This window comes from Eumetopias jubatus, unplaced genomic scaffold (assembly GCF_037043125.1).
Source record: "Eumetopias jubatus isolate StellerSeaLion01/CBP00866 unplaced genomic scaffold, mEumJub1_p1.0 scaffold_17, whole genome shotgun sequence".
NCBI lineage: Eukaryota > Metazoa > Chordata > Mammalia > Carnivora > Otariidae > Eumetopias > Eumetopias jubatus.
In genome coordinates this window covers 57,076,870-57,094,126 of record NW_028274823.1, presented here as the reverse complement: position 1 = coordinate 57,094,126, position 17,257 = coordinate 57,076,870, and the positions used below count along the sequence as shown (strand labels likewise).

The 17,257-nt window shown below is 58.1% G+C and overlaps 1 protein-coding gene and 1 non-coding gene across 2 annotated transcripts in view; both read right to left on the bottom strand.

Annotated features, from left to right (window-relative positions):
* The window catches only part of PCBD1 (pterin-4 alpha-carbinolamine dehydratase 1), a 166,691-nt gene that overhangs the window by 34,657 nt on the left and 114,777 nt on the right, over nucleotides 1–17,257 (bottom strand). The gene's annotated exons all lie outside the window — the stretch shown is intronic.
* On the bottom strand, nucleotides 248–356 carry LOC114214246 (U6 spliceosomal RNA). Its single transcript, XR_003610371.1, has one exon. It is a non-coding gene; the product is annotated as a U6 spliceosomal RNA (small nuclear RNA).

Below are 17,257 nucleotides of genomic sequence, written 5' to 3'. Positions count from 1 at the left end.
CTGCCTCAGGTCACACAGCTGGTTTGTCAAAGCTTGGTTTGAGGCCAGGCAGTTCTTGGGGGGGGTGACAAGGGGGTTGATGGAGTCCCCGGATCCCCCCCACCCTACTGTCACATTGGCCCCTCCCGGGTCAACTACAAGGCACCTCCTGCCCTGCAGAGCCTGCAGCAAGGGTCTGCCTGGGGCACACGGGGAGGACAGAGATGCTGCTGGCAGTCTGTGGCCTCATCTTTTGTTTTTACGTTTTTTAAACATGGAACACTTCAAGACTCTCTGTGTCATCCCTGTGCAGGGGCCACGCTCCTCTCCCCCGCCCTATTTCAGTGTTGGTGTGTGTGTGGCCGAAGCGAGCACACCCCGTCCTTTGGAGACGAGGCTGGAGGCCCCCGGATGGTGGCGCTGAGTGGGCTGCACTTCCCATAGGGAGCCAGGAGCCTGGATGAGGGGGTGGAGGGCTGCAGGGTGTCCTCTTGGCAGGAGTGAGGCTGGGTGCGGGGGAAATGCCTTGGTGGCTCGGAGCCTGACGGTACCGGCAGGGTCTTTGAGGCCCATTGTCCAGATGAGAACACTGAGGCCCGGGGTCGCACAGTCTCCTGGGGGTGCTCCCTGGGAGAGTCTGGCCTGGCCTTCTGCTGATCCTCCCCCAACTTACACCCCTTGCCACCTGGACCAGGGTGGCCGCCGAGCGGGTGCAGGGGACAGGCAGGAGCGGGGACCGGCCCCGCAAGCTGGTGTCAGCAGCGTCTGTCTCGTGAGTTCACAGTTGCTGGGAACATCTGCTCAGTCTCCCACCTTGGCACCAGCTGCTTGCCCGCCCCGCCCGCTCGGTGCACAGCTTTTCTCGGTTCTTGGCGTCTCTGTTCTTCCTCCCTCCTCTCTCATTCTCTGGGTCTTTCAGAATTGGTCATCTCTGCCCCATCCACTGGGGGGTACCAGCCCTCCAGTGCCCAGGACCCGGGGGAGGTGTGACAGGCAAGCGGGACAGGCTGGGCTGGGGGACCGCACGCCAGGGGGGATGGAGGTCCCCTGGTTGATCACTCTGAGCTTCCAACTCCTCATCTGTAAGATGGGGATAACAGCACTCGCCTCGGAGGGCCATCCTGAGGGGAGAGGGCCAAGGACAGTGCCTGATGACTTCCTAGGCTCCCTCTGCTCCACACCCAGGTTCAGAGTTACTGTCATTGTCACACAGCCCTTCCATTCCCAAACCCGGACGTACGCAGGACTCCTGGGAGGCCCGAGGAGGTGCAGATGCCAGGCCTTTTCCCCTAGCTTGCTTCTCCCCCGCTGCCCCACGGATGCGGCAACCCTGCCAAGCTGTCCCTGCAGAGGGCCATCCACCTCTGGTGTGTCACGGTCATTAACAAGGAAGGCTAACGGATGGGGGTGCTGGTGCCACTGCTCAGCCCTCGGAGCCTCAGTGTGCACATTTGTGAAATAGGAAAAATAAGGCCTCCTTCCTGGGCTTGATGAGAGAGCTCCCATAAAGCTCTCACTGTGGGGCCCCACAGACATCAGAAGGGCCCGACGAATGGGGCTCACTATTCTCGTTGAGCCTGCCAGTGTTGGGGGGCTCACCCCCTCCAAGACGGGTAGTCAGGGTGCTTGTTCTAGATGACACCTGGGCATGTGTACCAGGAGTCCTTGCCTCTGCCTGCTGGTTGAGTCCCTCTTTCTCCTTCCAGAAACCTCCCCCAGCTGCCCACGCTGCTGACATCTTCCTCAAGCCTCCTGCAGCATGATCGGCTGAGCCCACGCCTGGCACCTGTTTCCTGCTAGTTTACTCATTCTCTCGCACCTGGGGTGTTGCAAAAGCCTCCCAAGTGCTTGTCCTGCCCTCCCTGGCCCTCTCCACTCCACTCTTGAACTTCATCTAGAGGGATTAAAAAAAACCTCTTTATTGGGGGTATTTCTTAGTATAAAGCTCTCAGATCTTAAGGGTGCATGGCTCAATGGATTTCTCCACGTGTAGACTGTGTAAATGCCTCATTGATCAAGATGCAGCATGCTCCAACAGCCCAGGCCCCTTTCCAGTCAATAATCTCCAAGAGGTAACTACTCTTCAGACCTTAATCCCCCAAATTAGTTGCATCTACCCCTGAGCTTATTCAAATGCACCCACACAGCACACAGGCATTTCTGTCTACCTCCTTCCATTCCGCCTTATGGTTGTGAGGCCCGTCCCACACTTACAGGCCTCGCAATTTGTTCTTTTTCATCGCCGTGTAGTATTTCACTGACTGGATGGGCCCTCACTCATGCACCCCACAATCCCTGGGCTGTAGAGCGGTTCTCAGTTCCTGGCTCGCGTGGAGAAAGCTGTGATGAACGTTTCTGTCCATGTCCTTTGGCGGTCATTTTGCTTTCGTTTCTCTTAGGCAAATTCTTGTGAGTGGCATTTGCCAGATCACAACCCAGGCATGTGTTTAGTTTCCGTAAATCCTGCCAAGCCATTTCCCAAGCGGTTAATTAACACTCCCACTAGCAGTGTGTGAGAGTTCTGGTAGCTCCACATTCTCGTTGGCTCGGGGAGCGAGCATTCCTTTTTAATTTTAGCCATCGTGGTGGGAGTATGATGGGACCCCATTGTGGTTGTAATTTGCATTCCCCCCCGCACGTGGTGGTGTTGGGGACTTTTCACATGCTCACTGGACAGCTAGACTCAGGCTCACTGAATAGCTCCTGTTCCAGGCCTTGGCCAGTGCTTTTTTTTTTTTTTATTAGACTGGGTTTTTTTTCTTGATTTGGAGATATTTTTTCTTTCTTTAAAGATTTTATTTATTTATTTGACAGAGAAAGACAGCGAGAGAGGGAACACAAGCAGGGGGAGTGGGCAGAGGGAGAAGCAGGCTCCCTGCTGAGCAGGGAACCCGACGTGGGGCTCGGTCCCAGGACCCTGGGATCATGACCTGAGCCGAAGGCAGACGCTTAACCACTGAGCCACCCGGGCGCCCCATCTTTTTTTTTTTTTAACATATTCTAGATTTGATGCGTCTGTGGATGTGTGTATAAGCATATGCTTCTCTATTGTTATCATTCACTTTCCCATCCTCTCACAAACCCTCTCTTTGCCTCCTTGGGTGGTGCGGGTTCCTACCACTGAGGGTTGGAATGTGGGGGGGGGCTTTGTCAGGTGGGATCGCCCTCCTCCCCACCTCGCCGGGCTTGCTGTCCAAGACCTAAATCAAACCACTTCCTCTAGAAAGCCAGCCCCTTCCAGCTTCCTGCTCCATGGCTGACAGCTCTGTGTTCGGTATGCTCAGCATGCACAGCCCAATGGCTACCATAAATGTGTGCATCTGGGCATCCGTGTGCACCTCTGGGGCGGGACTGGGTCCTATACCTCACACAATGCTGGCTCTCGACCACCTCTTGGGGTAGGTTTTCAAAGGTGGTGTTGAGGTGTTGAGGTATGGCCCAGTTTGCCTGGGACAGTCCCCATTGACACCCATGGATGCAGCATGCTTATTAGCAATCCACCTGGAGGCCCCGAGGGGAGGGGAGCAGACAAGGCCACCCAGGGGCTGATGGGGAAGAGAACCCTCGTCTTAGGGACAGACCCGGGTCTAGTGCTGACCTGCCACCATGTACTGTGTGCTCTCGGGTAACTCCCTCACCCTCTATGCCTCGGTTTCTTCTTCTCTGAAGTGGAGAGATTAAGTCTTCCTTTGCCCACGCCTCACCAGGGGGTTATGAGATGTCAGAGGAGCGTGCGTGTGACAGAACACAGGGCCGATGCGCAGAGAAGCCAGTCTTGCCCCGGGCGAGCCCCTGCTTGGGAGGGAGGTGTCAGGCACCCCCGGCCCACTGCACCTGCGTGAGAAGGGAGGGGGCCCCGCGAGGGGCACTGAGCGTGCTCTGAGCGGGGCAGAAGCATGTCCCAGTCCGAGAAGCCTGGCTGAATACTAGCATCTCAGTCCGGGTGGTGGCTAAATGTCCTTTTCTGAGTGTTCAAACTATTTCATAATTTACCTTATTTTTCAAATTGAAAAAGAAAAGCCAGATTGGGCTCTCCCGATGCTCTGGGCTGCTTACGAGGAGCCACCCTCCCGCTGTTCCTTCAGGCACCGCACGTGGATCAGGCCGGCCTGCATGGGCTGTCGTGGGCACGTGTGGGACTCGCCTCTGACAAAGGAGGACACACGCCCTGTGTCCAGCTCCGCACACTCCGTCGGATGGCAGCCGGCTGAGGACCGGTGTTTGAGGGTTGGAGGGAGAGTGACCCAGGGCCTGGGGCTCTGCCGGGACGGGGTGCCAGGCCTGCGAAGGGGGCGGAGGGAGGAAGTGACAAAGGCAAGCTCAACTGACTTCCCGAGGCCAGAGTGGGGCCCCACGGCCCTCATTTGTACAGGTGGGGAGACTGAGACCCAGAGGCCAGAGGGGACTTGGTCAAAGCCATGCGGGCAGTTCTTGGGGCTGGGTGCCCCCCGCTGACATCACTTCTGACTTGGCCCATGCTTGCTGGGGATTGGGATGCATTTTTCTGGCTTCCCCTCAGGCTTTGAAATCCAGAAACTGTCTCGTCGACCCCCAGGCCTGGGCCGACCTCTGTGTCTTGGACCCGGGCTCCCCAGGACTGAGATCCTCTGAGCCCTGGGATGACCCCAGAAGAGCTCAGGTCCAGCGGGTAGCTCCGGGAGCTGGCGCGGGCGCACAGGCTCATGAAGGTAATTCTGGGCATCTCCTCCCAGCTCTGAGTTGGTAACTAGGGGCTGCTGGCCTGCAGAGGCCTTGGTGGGACTCTTTGTATCACAGAAATTGGTCAATGCCCCGAGGCAGGGCTTTTCCCTGGCCACTGAGGGAGGCACGTTCCCCAGCGTGCCACTGCACCCCGGCCCCCTGCTCCGCCCCCTCCACTCCCAACCACAGCAGCTCCACTTCATCGGTGGTTTTATACTTTGGACTCTGGGTGAGATTTCGTTTGAAGGAGAATTCTACTGCTTTACAAATTTTTGAAAAATTCTTCTTTTTTTAAAAAAGAAATTTATTTATTTGGGAGAGAGAGAGAGCAAGCGCTAGGGCACATACAGGGGGAGGGACAGAGGGAGAAGCAGGCTACCCGTGGAGCAGGGAGACCGACTCGGGGCTCGATCCCCAGGACCCTGAGATCATGACCTGAACCAAAGACAGCCGCTTAACCGACTGAGCCACCCAGGAACCCTAAAAAATTATTCTTTTGGACCAATTTATTTGTTGTCATCTATCCTGGGTGTGCCAAGGAAACCTATGTGTCAGGGACTAACCTGGCCTAACTTGTGTGCTCTGAACTAACCCCTGAGTCCTGGGCTATCCTGGGCTAACAGGTGTTCCAAACCAATGCAAGTGTTTGGGGATATCGTGTGTCTCTGGATTAGCGTGTGGGCCTGGGCTGACCTGTGAGCTAGTTCTAGGCTAGCCTGGGCTAAGCTACATGTTCAGAGATAAGTTGTCGACCCTGGGCTATCCTCGGCACCTGTTCCAAGCTAATCTGCAAGACCTGGGGGGGTGCTCTCTCTTCCTCTCCTAGAGACAAGGACCAGGAACAGAGCTCCAGTCCTGGTGCCCTCTTAGATCTTCAATGGTGGGAAACTTGTCCTCAGTTTTCCTTCTGCCGGACACAACCAGTGCCCAGAAGCTTGGAGTTCCTTCAGGAGCAGGCACCTGGGACGGCCTCAGGAGTCCAGAGCCAGCTTCCTCCTGAGCTTGTGGGGGTGGAGGAAGACACAACCGGCCCTTGCCCGGGTCAGGCGGGGCTGGGCTGGGCTGGTGAGGGACAATGGGGTCATTGTGGGTTCTGGGGAGGAGGCCAGATAATAGAAGGGCTCCCTGTCCTTCCTGGTTCTTCCTGTAGAAGGAAAACAGGGACCTCAAGTAAGTTTTGGCTTCACCCCCGGCCTCATCAAGACCCCCCCCCCAAGAAAGCCTGGCATTTGCGCACAGCTCTGCATCTGCCAACGTCACCCCCATCCACCGATGGTTTGGTGGAAGGAGGATCATCTATCCGGTTGGCAGGTGGGGCCACTGAGGCTCACAGGATCCCCTGCGCCCCTGGCTCTGACGCCCGTGCTTCCGAGACTCCGTGTCCCCTGTCAGAATCCCTGTCTGGGAGCCTCCCCTCTGCCCTCGGTCCATCCCCTGCTCCCCCCCAGGAAGCACGGCAGCAAGAGCATCTCCCCCACTGCTCCTGGCCCCTGGTAACCCCACTCTGCCCCAGACCCAGAGCCTGGGTTCTTGGGATCCGCTCGGCCTGCTGAGGAGAGTTTTCCCTGTCCCGTGTGCCCGTGGGTGCAGCCATGCCATGCTAGATGGATGCAGTGACAAGGACATCACTGCCCCCATCCCCACGGGGGAAGGCCACTGCTACCCACACCCCGAAGTAGGTACGCTCCTCAGCCCTCTTCCCCATCCAGCCACATCGTCCCGCCCACCTCCCTCCACCCCTGACGTTCAAACCTGACTCACTCCATCCATCTTTCTACCCCTATTTCCTGAGGCCGTCCTGAGGATGGGTGCTGCGCAGCCCTGCTCGGCAACTTGCTACTCCTGAACCCAGCCCAGCTCTGCTCCTGCCACTCCCTCTACGGGCAGGACTCTCTCCTGTCCCCTCCTCCAGGGAGCCTTCCCTGACTCCCCACTCCCAGACCCCTTGAAAAGGGCTCCCTTTCTCCCTGGGCACTCTTGTGGCAACCCCAGATCCCTCCTCTGTGGGGGTGGGCCTGGGAGCACCCTCAGGCAGCAGGACGGCTGAGGTCCTTCGGCCCAGCCCCTGGGAAGGCCATCAAGGCCACAGCAGGGGCCCTTCCCCTGGGTTGTCTGGTCTGCTTGGGGCTGGCACAGGGACCCCACACTCACCAAGTGTGCGGGACAGGGAGGCACCTGGGGACTCTCGGAGGCAGGCTCTCCGAGCCTTGGTGTTACAGGTGGACTTCCAGACCTTTGTCACCAGCCTGACCTGGTGCTTCTGTGTCTGGTGTCTCACTAACCCCTCACGGCCCCTGTTTGGCCTGAATCAGGGGTGGGTGGGCAATCATGTATGGAGGGGTCCATGAATAAAACCCCGAGTGCCTCCAAGGCCCACAAGGCCAGGAGGTTCTCATCCCTGCTGGGCCCCCGGTCCCAGCGCACACCACCCGCCCCCACCTCTGGGCCCCCTTCCTCCCACCTCTGCCTCCCTCCCAGTGCACCGCTCTCCCTGCATCATTTCCCTCCACCTCCCCACCCTCCCTTCGCTTCATCCACGTAACACAGACTCACCTTTGAGAAGACAGATTTAATGCCCCTCCTCAGGGAAGCCTTTTCTGTGCCTCAGACCACGGGGGTTCCACCCACTCTTTGCCTTGTGACCTCCCCCCCGCCACTTCTGCTTTGTCGCAATGATCTTGATTGCAGCGAAATAATAGCATGTCTCACTGGCTGCTAACTCTCTGCCCCCAGCACCACCATCCTATCCCTTGCCCTTGCCCTGTGGAAGCTTCACGACAGCAGGGGCCTCGCCCGTCCTTGAAGGAAGGAAGGAAGGAAGGAAGGAAGGAAGGAAGGAATGGGAGCCTAGACTGCAGGGGACGAGGGAGTGAGGAGGCCAGCCGGGGCGCCTGTGCCGTGGTCCCGGTGCGCCCAGGAGGCTGCCCCTGGCTGAGTGCCCCTGCGCGGTGGGCGTGCGTGGCTGACCTCCTTGGGTGGGGGGGGGTGAGAAGTGGTCAGACTTCAGGCTGGTATTGGAAGCAGCACCAACCCACAGGCTTTGTGGGCAGAGTGGATGTGGGGCGTATGCCGAAGAAATCTGGCTTGGCTAACTGGAGAGGTGCCACTGGGACGGGAAAGGCTGAGGGTGAGCAGCTTTCGGGGGGAGGCCTGTTGGGCTCCTAGTGGAGGGCTCCCAGGAGGTGGACGGTGCACAGTGTGAGTCTGAAGTTCAGGGCAGAGGCATTTTGGAGTTGTTAGTGGATGGAACTTGAAGGTGTGGAATTAGATGAGCTTATTAAGGGCATGAGGGGCCCACGGGCTTTAGAAGGTTAGGGCCATGTGGAGGTGGGGAACAGCCTCAGGGCAGACGAAGGGCAGGGGGCACAGCAGCCTCAGAGATGAAGGGTCCGGGGAGAAGGAGGCAGAGGACTGAGGAAGTTTCCGGGAGGCGGAACACAGGAGGATTTAGAAGGCAGAGAAAAAGTCAGGGAAGCGAAGTTTGGGCTGGTTGAAGAGGCTCTGAACATCAGCGCAGAGAGGCGTTGTTTTATCGCATTGAAAACAGGGCGCTACTGAGGAAGGCTGGTGAGCGGGAGATGCCTATGATAGGGCGGGCCTTGGGGACCCACTTAGTGGCTGTGAATAGGAGAGGGGGTGCCTGGAGGTGGAGACCAGGCTACACCCATGCTAGGGTCTGGATATGAGTTGAGGTTCTGGGTGACCTTCAGTTTCCTTTTCTGTCAAGTGCATAATGATCCTAACCTTGCGTGATAAGGAGGCCGTTTTGTGAGGGCATTGACCTGCCCATCTTCCCTGGGGCGCCGCAGCCTGCCATTCTGACACTGGCCGCTAGGTGGCAGCCAGCCCCCAGCAGCCCCACCTGGAGCCTGCACTGGGCCTGGAGGCTCTCCTGGGGAGGGTACCAGGCTTGGCACTGCCACCTCTCAGCCTGCAGTTTCTCGGTGGAATCTTCTCTCCTTCCCTACTCACCAGCCAGAGGCTCCCAGGGCCTCGGGGCCCAGGGAGGAGGCCATGAATGAGAAATTCACCGTGCACACCGCCTGGGTGGGGGCCTCTCTCCCGAGCAGCGCTTTGCCAGGCACGGGGCCCAGGGGACACTCTGTGTAGGGCTGCCATATGGAGCAACTAAATACAGTATTGGGGACAAAATTTTGCTAAAAATTATTCACAATTAATCTAAAATTCACATTCATCTGGCAACCCTGAGCCCGTGGCCTTGGCCCTCATGGGTGACATGGCCCGTGGTCACGCACACATCTGCGCTGAGCCGAGCCTGCCAGGGCTGAGAGCTCCAGGGAGGGAGCTGTGGCACCAGGAGACCAAACCCAGCTTCAGCTCACAGTCCCCTCCCCTGCATGCTGCTCATCTGTGTGTCCACCTGTCCATCCAGCCATTCACACATCCATCCACCTACCTGTCTATCCACCCATCCATCCATCCATGCACGCACCCAGCCACGCAGCCAGCTGTCTTTGTCGCTCTCTGCGGACCGTCTAGTCTCAGAGGGTGTACAGACCACTGGCCACTGTCGTCATGTTCTCCTGGGCTCTATTTCTGTCCTTCCAGGTCCAGCCCCCTCGGCTTCTCTCTGGAGCCTCGGCAGAGCCTGGTGGCAGAGCAGAAAAGAGTCTACGGCTCCTGCCTGCTTTGAAGGCCCTGCTTTCCATGGTGCACTCGGGCTGGACACGTACACCCCACTGTCCCCTCCCTGGACCAGGAGTGTGTCCCCAAGAGTGTCGGCAATTGCACTTTTACCAGGTAGTCGTGTGGGTGAGTGGGACCGGGAAGGGCAGGGAAGGGGAAGCAGGGCTGTCACTGGGCAGGATCCAGAGAGACGGGCCTTCCCAGTGGAGATACCCCCCATTTCTCCTCACCTCCTCGGGGAATTTGGGGCTTAGGACCCTGAAGGCCAGCTCGGGGATGCCTCCCAGAGACCAGCTGGACCCATCTTTTGCTCCCCGGATGTTAGATTGGAAACTGAGTCCCAGCGAGTGACCTAAGGACACACAGTGTCCCACTCCCTGTCTGAACGGATCCTCCTGCATCCTCCAGGTTCTGATCTACTTTAGCTCTTGGGCTCTGTGAGCTGCCTTCTATCCCCCAGGGGTCCCTTGCAGCCCTACATGGGGCCCTCTGCAGGGACACGGCCCCTTCGTCTGTCCCCTCCACCTGGAAGAAGATTCACGAGACAGGTGAGTTAGTTTAAAGTAACCTGCAGTCTTTTTATCACCTTGATGGCTACAGTGGATTTTGTTTCAGGGAGTATCCATAAGACTTTACTTAAATCGGGAACTCCAGCCCCACCAGCTAGCTTCCCTGCTGTTTATCAGCTTCTTAAGGCCATGATTCATTACGCAGGATTATTTTTTTCATCCCTGAAATAATCTTTAAAGGCCTTCTATCAGGGAGATTAAAGCCATAAGTCATACACGCCCACGTGGGTGCTTTGTTTGCTCTGCACATGGGTGGTGTCGAGCCACCCAGAGGACTGGGCCCTCGGCCTGGCTCCCTGGCTAGACTTGTGGGTGCTGGGGTAGCCTGGGTGGCTGGGGAGGGATGGCCAGGAGCTCAGCATCAGGCTTCGCTTTCACCATTGCCACTCGAGGTCCTGGGTAGAAGAGCTGGTCCCGCAGTCAGCCTCTGCTCTCACCAAGATATACAAACATAACAGGACAGAAAGAGGGACCCAGCAACTCTCTCAGCCTGCTACCCTATTCCTCGCCTTTTCCTCTCGTTCTGCATTCTTTGCTTTATGATCTTTCTCCTTGCTTCATTTAACAAACATTCATTGGCCCCTGCTCTGGGTTTCTCTGTTCCGGGTGCCGGGCAGAGCAAGACAGACGGGATGCCCATTAAGGGATACAGAGTGTAAGTAGTGAGCGATGATACCACATTTGTCTCTCACACTGCCTCCAAGTCTCTATCTCTTTGTCACCACTGCCACCCCACCCCCTGTCTTTCTATGTCTCTGTCTCTCAAATAGAGAAGCAAGAGGCTAGACCACTCCCTGGAGGTAATGGCCTTTGGGCTCATTTTGAATCGTTCAGTGTGAATCTCCCCTGGACCAGTTTCCTAGGGGGTGGGGAGGGGCAGGCTCAGTCTGGGTCCCCAGACCCTTGAGGATTAGTGAAGTTCATGCTTCAGCACTTCGTGGGGACAAAGGCGCCCAGGGTCATGGTGGGAGGAGGGCAGCCTAACCTGGAGGAGGCAGTGATGGAGACTCAGGTCGGGCTGCAGAGAGCTTGGGCCTGGAGCACAGCCTTCCCTGCTCTGGTTTCAGAAGGAACCAGAGTGGATCCTAAGCCACAGGCCTCCAGTGCCTGCCTCGTTTCTTTGCTGGGGTGAAATACGAGGTGCTAAGGTTTAGCTCTTGACGCCTCCCCCCAACCTAGTCCTTGTCCACTGCCAAGTTCAGTAAGTTGCTAGTGACCCATGCGTCCGTGGCTCTGGAGATGTCAGTGTATTTGTGCTGTGTTGCTTTGAGTCACAGGTGCTGGCTCCTGATTGTGGCTTCTGTGTGTCCTGGAGGCAGGCAGTGGGTATAGCCGGGATGGCCACATGGGGGGGGGGGTCACAGGTAAGTCTAAAGGGGGACTCCCAGTCCCACGGCACCTGCTGGATGGTGAGGCCAGGAGGAGCAGCCGGCGCCCGTGGCTTGATTTATTTTGCATAAATCGGTCTGCAAGGGGAATGTGTCTGTGGTTATGAGTGGTCAGACGGGCCGAGGGGGTCTGGGAGCCGGAAACCTGGGATGAGATTCGGCCCCTGCCCCCCGCACAGGGCCTGCAGCTGACTCTGCACCCCAGCACATGACTTCCTTTCCTTTTTTGAATGTGTCTGTTCTCTTCCATGTCCTGGCCACTTCCTGCACAGGCGATTCCTCTGCCTCCGTCCACCTCCGTGTCACCTGGGCTCCTCTGGCTCAGCTATGCCGCGCCGCCCGATGAGGCCAGGTCCCCGTTCAACGCCCTTCTAGTACCAGGCACTCCTCTAGAGCCCTGGGCCCAACTGCAGCCCACTGGTGTGGGGACGAGTCCCCACAGGGCAGGGCTGCTGGCATGGCTGGGCCCCTCTGCCTGGCACAGAGCCGGTGGTGGGCCACACTGAAGGAACTCTGGGGACATGGAGCTCCCACGGGGAGCATGGCCCAGACTTGGAGAGAGAGACATCCCCGAGCCCACTTCTGCCCAGAACACAGAGGGTCTCCGTGATGCAGCAGACCAGCCTGTGGGGTCTGGGAAGGGATCCTTTCTCACGAGGCCACGGGAGGGGACTGGGCCTGAGCGCATGGGAGAGCCCTTCCTCCTCCCCGGCTTCCCGGACCTTCCCGGGGCGGAACGGTGGCTGCAGTTAGGCAGGAGGCTGACACCACTGTCACCTCCTTTACACCTTAGGCCGGCCAGCCCAGCGGACACTGATGTTTATATTGATCTGTGTCACACACGATGACTTCATCTTCTGAGACAAACTCAGAACTACACGCAGAGCCCTTCAAATCCAGGCCACCTTGATTTTCTCTAACATCTGCTCCCGATGTATGTGTGTGTGTGGGTGGGGGGGGGGCACCCAGCTGCACCGAAGCCCAGGACTTCAGCAGAAGTGATTGAGTTTGAGGGGTTCTGGGACGACCTGTGGTTCATCCAGGAGTAGGGGGGTGAGGACCGACGAGGGAGAGGCGATCAGCTTGTGATCTCTGAGAGGGTAAAGGTCTTCCCTTAAAATAATAGCTCCTGTTTACGGAGCGCTCAGCGTGCCCTCTGTGGGAAGTGCTTGCACGGGGCTCCCGAGCCTTCGAACAGCCTTAGGGGGCAGTTGTCACTGTCCCATCTTCCAGATGAGGGAGCAGAGGGCCAGGTGCTGCGTTCCTTCCTTCCGTCATTCATTCGCTGGATCTCACGCTCATCAGACCCTCTCCCGTGGGCTCACTGGGTGCTGCGCGCTGTGCTCACTCAGCAGCAAGGATGACAGAAGGATGCTGCTGCTGATCCGTGTCGGGCTCGCCTTCCTGCCCGCGGCCTGATTTCACTCAGTGACCCCAGAATGGAGATGTTTTATCTTTATCCCCTTTCGGCTGCTGACGGTCTCTGCCCTTGCGAGTGTTCCTGGGCCAGGAATTGGGCCCCGGCAGAAGCTTCCTTGGCTTGGGACGGGCGGCAGGACGGCTGAAGACAACAGGCTTCCAGCCAAGAGGACACAGTATGTTTTCTTCTGGAAGCGTGGACCGCGGCAGGCGTGGCGTGCCACCCTCGTGCAGGCTGTGCCAGCTTCTCTGCCTGCCCCTTGCTAGCATGCGTGCTGCCCAAGCGGGCGCTGAGAGTGCCGAGCTTCGGAGTTGCCATGTTGGCCTTGGCACCTCAACTGCTCTGAGCCTCAGTTTCCTCATCTGTGCGATGGGGCTGATGAGAGCTCCCCCTGCATGTGGCTTTTGTGAAGGTTAGAGATGGCGCGTGTCAAGCCCCAGACACAGGGCCTTCATGGGTAAGAGGGGCGGGGGGAGGAGGAAGAATGGGGGGGACGTGACGCCCTTGCTCCAGAAGACAAGCCAAGTGGTGCGGGAACACGTGCCTGACACTGCGGCACCATGAGTTAGGGGTGTCCGTCACGTCACCTCCTTGAGCCTCACTTCCTCCTCAATGAGACTGGACAGGCCGAGCCACCACTGTTCACCTTTGCAGGGTCTCTCAGCGGCTCCAACAATATCACGTGGATGTAGAAGCTCCCCGCAAAGTGCTCGGAATTGCTCAAACTGGAGGATCATTGGCTTTTCCGGCACTACTACTAATTTACTCTGTTTTACCTCTCCAGTGATAAATAAGAAACTCTGGCTGGGGAAAGCTCCCCCCCTGCAATGATTCATCCCCTCCCTGAGAGGTCCCTGTGGCCTCCAGCTGCGCCATTCCATCTGCACACCGAACGTCTGGTCCCCTCTGCTCCAAGGACCGGGTCTTTGGCTGTCCTGTGTTCTTTGGGACCCCGGAATCCAGTACGATGTCCCCTGGAAGTCACAGCTCGACCAGCTGGCTGAGTGACTGCTCTAACCTCAGAGCTTTTGTCAAATGGTGGGGGTTGTCAGGAGGGTCCGATGGGAGGGTGTCTGTACGTGGTGGCTGGCGTGTAACACACAGTGGTACTTAGGGAATATCATCCCCCTTCTTCATTGCTGAGGCCCTTCTTGAATATCAGCTGCCTCATCTACAGGACAAAGGGGTTGGAACTTGAAAGGATGGCAAAGCATGGGGCCATATTTGGGGCCACCTCACGCGGTCTAAGGCCAACGGCATACATCACTGATCAACTGGAAGCAGCCTCAGATTCCTTCTTAACCCAGGATCCAGGGAATCTCAACCAATCAGTTCATGAATTGCTTGAACTTCTGAGATAAGGAACTTCTAAGGGCTAGAATAGTCTTGATGTAGGAAGGCTCAAAGAGTCCAGATGGGGAGAGGATCTAAAGCTTGCGGTATGAGAAGAGGAAGAGAATCTTTCTACGTGTGCATAAGCCTGGTTGTTTCCAGTGCATCCTCACCCAGAGAGTGCCCAGTGATGCAGGAGGGCCTGCCTGGCAGAGAGATGCCAGTCAGGAGCTAAAAACCCCAGGCTTTGGGTTCTGCCCGCATCACCTTTCCCCAACCCTTGGCCTCAGACAGGCTTCAATACGCATCATCACCACCATCCTTTACTAGGGGCCTAACTCTGTGCCAGCCCCCAAGTCAGGCACATGCATCAGTGGTACCATTGATCCTCGCTAGCCACCTGTATCCCCATTCCACAGACACGGAGGCAGAGGCTGAGACACCACGACTCGGTGCCCAAGGCTGCACAGCCAGACAGGAGCCCAGCTGGGAGGGGCCCCATCGGCTCCTGCTGGATTTACCCAGGCCATTAGCCAGGTCCTTGACATCAAATGAATTCTGTAATTTGTAAACGCAGCTGAGTGGCTTTTTACAGAGGAATGTCGGGAAGTGAGAGAAACTAGCTTTGATAGATTTATGGAGCAGCTGAATGCCAGCCTCCTGCCTCCTCCTGCTTTCTCCGAGAGCCACACGCGACCGGAGAGAAGGTCTGAGAAGGCTTTTGTGGCTGACGGCCAGGCCTTTCATCGGCTTTCACAAGACAGGTTTACGGTGTGGAGGAGATGGGGGTGCAGGGCAGGAGGGAGAGGGCTGCCTCCAACTAGATCTCAGGCAGGAGTGTGACAGACTAGCAGGTGAAGCCTGGGGGAGGACAGCCCTGTGCCCTCCCCTGGGGGCTGCATGCCCACCCTACCCATGCGTGGGTCTCCAGGGCTGGGGTCCTGTGAGAGCAGAGACCGATGGATGACCACGCTAGTCCCCACTGTTCTGCCTCCATCCCGGCCTCCCGATATTGTCTGTTTTCCGTCCGGCGGCCAGAGCGAGCATTTTCCCACGGACCGGGTCCCGCGGCTCCCAAAGGCTCCCGCTGCACGTAGGGTGCCCTCCCCACCCAGCCTTGCTCTCCAAGCTGCGGATTTGCTTCCCTCTTTGGAGCCCTCTTTCCCCCCTTCGCCTGGTTCAGGATGACATGGAGCCTGGACACAGCTCAGGTGCCCATTCCTGTGAGAGCCTCACAGCGCCCCCTAGGCCTCCCCTCATTTCCTAAACCCCAATTCGTGCTGCTGTGTTCTGTGTGCAGGAGACCGGCAGCCCCGGTGAGGTCAGGAATGGTATTTGTCCCATTTGGTAGCATATCCCCAGTATCCAGGACAGGGCTGGCATGCAGTAGGTGCTCAATTAATGTGTGAGATTGCGGGGGGAGCAGCTGGAAGTGAGGGCCCTGAGAGGGCATGCAGCCGGGGAGGGCCGTGAGGACAGCGTGGTGGGAGTGGGGTGATGAGGTGGGCCCCACTGTCTGCTGTCTGCTCCTCATTAGCACATCAAGGCCGGATGAAGCAAGAGGGCCCAGAAATCTCTCACCAGAGAAGACGTGCCCAAGATGCCCCAGGGGGTGTGATCACAGCTTTCAAGAGTCTGAAGGGCAAGGACCTAGAAGAAGGCACGTGTCTTCTGGGTGTTCTCAGGACTGGAGGGAAGGTGGGGGGGGAAGGGGATGGAGAGGCGGAGAAGCCACAGGAAGGCAGCCATCAGCCTGCTGGAAGAAGAACTTTCTGGCGCTTGGAGATGCTCCATAAAAAAATGAAGGTACCTAACTTGGTGGTGAGCTCCTGGGAGCTGGGGGCATTCAAGCAGAGGCAGGTGAAGATGAGCTGAGAGGCAGGGCGGTGAAGCTGACGGCCTCTACAACTCTTCCCCACCCTCCAGCCTGGCCCCACAATCCACGGACGCACTGGGAGATGTCCCCTGTTGGTTAGAGTAGGGGGACCAACTGTCCGATTTGCCTGGGACTACAGGGTTTCCAGGGATGTGGGACTTCCAGGACTAAAACCTGGAAAGTCCTGGGCACACCGGGCCAGGGGTGTCTTGGGGATCCGCCCTCCCCAGCTAACCCGGCTCTGGCCCTCACAGTGAACACCAAGGCTGGAAGAAATGGTCTGGACCACCTCCTTCCCGGGCATCGTAAACCCGACTAGCTGGGAAGGGCAGACGTGGAACCCTCTCCACCAGGAATTCCCCCTGATGATAGGCCAGGCCAGCTAGAGGCCCTGGCCACCTATTCCCGGCTCTGGGCCGCTCTTCCTCTTTCTGTAAAATGGGCATGGGGGTAGATGGGCGACTGGAGACATTGCACGCATGGTTATCCATCATCCCCTGACGTAGGAGCATTAGCCTGTGCTTTCTCCCCCTGGCCAGAGATTAACTTCTGGACTTTCAGCTTCCTTCTTGCTGCACACGGGGACAGTGGCGGAGAGGGGTGACGCAGAGAGGGCAGGGAACGAGAGCCTCCCTCTTTCTCTGGTGGGGGCAGGGCAGAGGGCCCAGGGGCCTGCCCTCGGGCCAGTTTCCTGCATGTGGCCTGCCCCAGCTGTCTGTCAGGCTGTCCCCTGCCAGGCCCCTGGCGGTGCTTGGCCACCCCCTGCTTCCTCGGGCCCTGGCTTCATGCCTTGGAAGGAGGAGGTGGAGAGGGCTGGTGAGGGGGGAGGCCCAGGTGCGAGCCTGTCAGGGCAAGGCTGCTCTTCACAGTGAGAGGGCAGACTGAGCGTGAGGCCCAGAGCGGCCCTTTCAGGCATCAGTCCTCAGGGCGGCAGGCCTGGGGTCCCAGGGCGCACCATAGCTGGGCCCAGGGTGCCGCCTGCCGCTCAGCAGGGCTGGGGGACGCGGAGCAGATGGTCCGAGGAAGGGGCCGCGCCAAACTAGGAGCCAGGCAGCGCAGGCCCCGTGCTGACCTCGACACGGACCTTGGTGTCCTCCCCGGCCGCTCTTCCTTCCTGTCATCTGCTGTGTGGCTCAGACACCTCGGGTGAACGCGGTGGCCGATTCTTCACACGAAAACTCTTCTGCAGGACTAGTTCTTTCTCAGCTCACCAGGGGGCTGAATCCCCAGTTTGCTCTTTGTAGGGCACGCCTGAGCAGTAGACACATTCCCTCACGGTTTCCACACCCAAGTGTGCACACGCACACCCACATTCAGACACCCACACCTACGTTCACCCCTCCCA